This window comes from Triticum dicoccoides, chromosome 7B (genome assembly GCF_002162155.2).
Source record: "Triticum dicoccoides isolate Atlit2015 ecotype Zavitan chromosome 7B, WEW_v2.0, whole genome shotgun sequence".
Lineage (NCBI taxonomy): Eukaryota > Viridiplantae > Streptophyta > Magnoliopsida > Poales > Poaceae > Triticum > Triticum dicoccoides.
In genome coordinates, this window is record NC_041393.1 from 240,437,553 (window position 1) to 240,442,788 (window position 5,236).

General features: G+C 45.1%; 1 long non-coding RNA gene across 1 annotated transcript; it reads right to left on the bottom strand.

Moving 5' to 3' along the window:
* Nucleotides 1-1,530: 1,530 nt before the first annotated feature.
* On the bottom strand, nucleotides 1,531-4,463 carry LOC119336248. The gene is made up of 4 exons (XR_005162321.1): nucleotides 2,956-4,463; nucleotides 2,766-2,861; nucleotides 2,062-2,317; nucleotides 1,531-1,978 (listed from the first exon to the last, which is right to left on the bottom strand). It is a non-coding gene; the product is annotated as an uncharacterized LOC119336248 (long non-coding RNA).
* Between the last annotated feature and the right edge of the window lie 773 nt (nucleotides 4,464-5,236).

The following is a 5,236-nucleotide window of genomic DNA, read 5'->3' on the forward strand; positions in this document are numbered from 1 at the left end:
TGTACATGTTCACATTGTGTTCTTTTTATATGAAGGCAATCAGGTGTTGCTTCCATTGATTAAGGAGAGTGTTCAGTACATTGAAATGCAGAACAAGGAAAGGTCAAAATACAAAGAAAATAAAGAACTCTGGTTCAAGAAGATTATTTACAGAGTATAGTTTTGCTTGCTCGAAGCTTGCTGCAATTGGAAGAAATCCACATATAGCTTGTTCTCTGCGAAACTTTGCAAGGCATCAACGCTATCCGTTCAACAAATTATCTCCCCCCAACAAAGTAGTATACTCCTGTGGTCCTACCATGAATTTTAAAATCTGTAGAGAGCCGCATGATTGTTTAGTATTTCAAAAGAATTAAATGCGCCATGGTAATTTAAATTTTGAAACATGCTTTTGCATACGCAATAACGATATGCTCCATTATATCCAATGAAGTAGTGACAAACTGGTTACTGCAGCCTGTTCAAAAAAAGGGCAATGAATTCTTAGCTCAAGTGTAGGATCAGAAAAATGAGACTGACATCCACTGATGGGATAGTAGGCAAGATGAATATGTGTTGCTTCTGCTGGAACTAAATCCTTAGCCATGGCATGCAACATCAGTTTACTTACATTATGAGAAAAAATATTAAAAGCTTTTGGCATAAAAACCTGTATATATTTCTCACTTCTACTGGAAAAACATGTCTAGATGAGCATTATGTCTGTGCAAAATTCAGCTAGCAGCAGCGATAGCAAAATTTAGCTACCACAAAGTTCAGCTAGCACCAGCAATGGCAAAATTCAGCTAGCAGTGAAGCACCACATCAACGCTATCTCATTCTCCTTATCACAACCCGACCGAGGCCGTGGCAATGGAGAGAGCAAAAATCGCAAGGGCCTACCCAATAAGTATGACTCAAAACCAGCACAGGTCCCCTTCCCATTTTTTTAACAGGACGCGCTTCAAGCACACTTTCCTCAGCTACATGTATAAAACTACCATCAAGGCTACCAGACAACACATAAGCTCCTTTTCTGGAACATCACACATGTCTTGTTAAGAGGAAATGGGCAATAGCACCACCAAGTAAATCAATCTCGAAGAAGAAATAGTCTCCAGACGTGTTTACTGAACTGTGTTACACAAATGTACGTCAGGTCCCTTCTCTATAGTTTCATATTGGAGAACAATGATGTCCTACAATCATCAAAATGGTGAGGTTAATTTACAAAAACTAACAATTTTTGTTATGATGAAACCTTCTAACTGCATCCAAAGGTTGAGATCAAAGCAAATACATGATCCTCGTTCATACGGTGAACTTTTGACAAGAGGTGCCACATTTGGAGTTTGTGTCAGCCACACACACGATACTTTCTGTGGTACAACCTTTGCTATATCTGGAAAATGTAGAATAAAAAAATCTGAGCACCTGTTTTACTTTGGTTTTCCTGATACAACTGATGAATCCCAGGACACCAGCACACATATTGTCTTCACATTCATTCTCTTTAAATGTTAATAGATGTCCCATAATTTGTATTCTGAGTTCATACCAATCCTGTAGATTCACCATTTTTCTAAACGAATAAGATTTGCATCACATGTGTAAAAAAATAATGATTTAAGTACTACAGGATATGCCCAACATCAAAGAGTTCTTTTTCCAGTTAGCAAACTATGATATCCTGTAGTTTACAAAAAGCTCACATATCTAGTTCAAAGGAGTAGCTCTTCAAAATTGAGCAGTGGCCTAAAAACTGAAATATTTGGTATGCTTTCAGAGCTGGTGACTTCCCTCTGTTATCTAATTTCTGGGCATTGGCATACTGGCATGATAAAGACATGGTGACTTTGCTATAATTAAATACATGTACCCGCGTGATTCTACAGGACAAATGCAAGGAATGCCCACCAAGTGCATCGCTGCAAGCATGGGAGTTCCTTGCATCTCCAGCGACTACCATCTGATTCTCCAATCCGTCAAACTTCAATACCTACATGAGGAGGCTTAAGTTTTCAAAATAAAATGGAAGGTCAAATTCAAGCAATTATTAAGCAATGCTATAACTCAACTCACACTGAAGTTGGAGGATCTCCTATTGAGACGAAGCTTGCATTCAGAAGACATGCCATCATACACATCAATTACAAATATACCAGCTCCCTTCCAAGCAAAACTGCATCTGACATGGTCGAATTGGTTGAACATTTCGTAAATGAAGAATCTGAGTGCTCGCAGTTGTTCGTTTCTGTAGAGCCATCATCACTGGTAACATTTAGATCTTGCACGAGATCACTAATCTTTTGCTTGACAAGGCGAGAGATTTATTTGGCTGCAGTCCCATCAAAAAGCAACAATCTCAAATACCCATCAGCTCCAATCTTGCTCAGGTTGTTTTAGTGACACCACTCAAGTGACTTGCGGTCAAAGTGTAAGTCGACTGATGTTCGTCTTGCATCAGTGCTAAGCCACTCAGTACCGCCGACAGGGGGTAAAAAAGATAATGAAAAACACATGCCCTCATACTCTAAAGCTAAATAGTAATCTCTTCAATATTGAACACTGCTAAATACTGACCAAAGTTCCAAAGAGTAACCATTTTAATATGCCAGCTCCTTATTTGTGTGCCAAGTGTAGTATTAGAGCATCATTTCTAAGTTCTAACTAATGGGAGTCCTGAGATCCTCGGCGATAGACATACAGTTCGCCCAAGGTGTTTACAAAACAGACATAAAGAGGATTGTACAAAGGTTATGCTTATTGCTTAGTAGTGCTCAGACCTGAGGAAGGCCGTGCCACGGAAAATCATCCTGCAGGTGGAGAGAGACGCGTCTGGCGACGTACATGCTTGTCGATGTCCCCTGTTGGCGACTGACCTGAAAAGCACAACATTGTTGCTATTTCATTGAACACGTTGAGAGCACTAAGACTTTCAACGATCCAAGGTAAGGTAGAAGCTAGAGATGTCACCTGCACTAAAAGCTAGTACACGTGGAACTTGTAAGGCATAGAGAAGACTTGCCACTGCCTGTTGGTCTCCTGCTTGTGCGTCTCTGTTGTGTTCGTCTTCCGCTGCTGCTTCGCTGGAATCGTCACTGTCGGAGTCCTCCTGACGGCACGGTGACACGGGCGAGAAAGCGGATGCGAGAGAAGGAAGCAGTCGCCCTACTCTTTTCCTCCCTCCACCAATCGCCCTTGCCATACGACCACCACCAGCGCTGGTCCTTCCCTCCACCATCCTCCTCTTCATCTGGCATGGGGAATATGCTCGAGGCTGCTTGTTTGCCTCCCGAAAATCCAAATCAGCGATTCCCTCACGAATCCCCTTCCAGAAATCAAGCGCCCAGCAATCCTTGCCCTCCCCAAGAGCGCAACTCTCGCGTGATTTCTACCTTCCCAAGTTGTGTAATATTTTGCCTCCCCAATCCCTTATATGAGTCGCCTGACATTTCGATGGAGCCCCGATGCATTGGTATGTCGGCCGGCTTACTTCAATCCCAGCGGCGAGGCAGCAACGGGATCGTCCCTGTCCGTCCAAGAAAAACTTTGCCAACTCGGCAAGGACGCACGCACCAGGAGAGGAGTGTCGTGCCCCTCGCGCGCCTGCGCGTCCCGCCCGGCAGAGACTTAGACACCGGTGAGGTCCTCGCTCCCGGACGCCTCTTCATTTTCTCCTCCTTCCTCTCCGTGTGCTATCCCGCTCGCTGCTGCCGCCTAATGCGACGCCCGAGCGTAGCGCCGCCTCCCCGCCATGGCTGCCGCCCCTCGCAAGCTTGCGCCGCCGTGGTCCGTGGCTTTGATGCCAGAGAACTCCTCGCTCTGGCCGACTCTTCATGTTTTCCTCCTTCATCTCCACTCATGCCTCCCGCCTCGCTGCCGCCGCCTGATGCGGGCGCCCGAGCACAGCGCTGCCTCCCTGCCATGGCCGCCCCGGCAAGTCAGAAACTTCGCCCGTCCACCCAGATCGAGCAGGGGGAGGCCGGCGGACGGGAGGATCGACGCGGGAGGCTTGGTGGTGGCCGGATCCGGGGCGCGGCGGAGCAGAGGATGCGGATCCGGGCAGTGGCGGCCGGATCCCGTCGGAGTCGTGGCCGGAGGCGGGCGGCGCGGCTGCCGGCGAAGCTCGGGGCGGCCATGGTGGCACTGCAATGAGAGGGGGAGAGAGATGGTGAGAGGGAGGGAGGAAGGTGAGGGAGGAGGAGAAGGCAGGGGCGGCCACGTGACCTGGTCGCGGCGGCGGTGATCTCCGGTGAGGCCGGCCGGCGTGGCGAGGCGGCGGAGGAAGGCGGGGTCGGGGCGAGCGCGTGGCGAGGCGGCGGAGGAAGGCGGGGTCGGGGCGAGCGCGTGGCGCGGAGCCGAGCTCCCTGGCTCCGGCGCACGCGTTTCTGCCCCAAAAAGGACTGCGGGTTGAATAGAAACAAATGCGGGGTCGTTTTTGTAAAAACTAAGCGTTTTATAGATACCCACTTAAAATTAGGACTGCGGGCTTATTTCAAAGAAATAGAAGGGCTTTTGCGCAAATATGCCGACGACGTACGGGCAGAAGCATTAGCTGCTTTATTAGTACTAGCAAAAGGGCCCGTGCGTTGCAACGGGAGATTTTTTTTCATAATCTTCAATGGCTATGACCATATTTTGTTGCATCATCGAGATACAATATCACTCTCAATTTCGTGAAATTATGAACAATTTTTGACATCATGAACATTTTTTTAAACTCGTGCACACATTTTAAATCATGAACATTGTTCAAATGAACACTTTTACAATTTTTCGAACAATTTCTAAAATAAAGAACATTTTTTGAATTCATAAACGTTTTATACTATTTGCAAAAAATTGTGAACATATTTTATTTTATTTTTCTATTTTATGTGCAAATGGACGAACCAAATGACGGATGAAAATCTGATAATAAGTGACGTGCAAAGAATGGGAGTAAGAAACATCCATGCCTTTAATAGAAAAGGAGAAGTACTAATTAATTTTGCACATAAAAATAATTAACATGCAAGATAATATCATATTTAGAATCTACAATTTTTTCTGAGCTATTTTCATAAATAACGTGCTAAATTTAGAGCTTGGGTTTGAAAGACATGAATATCTTAAAAATACTTGAATCTGCACACAAAAACTTTAAAGAAAATATTTTGGTTGTAACTGTAGTGTGTACACCATCTGTTAAGTGACACTTGGCAAGCTAGCTCTAAAATTTGATGGACATTTTTGTCAGATTCACGAATTTGTT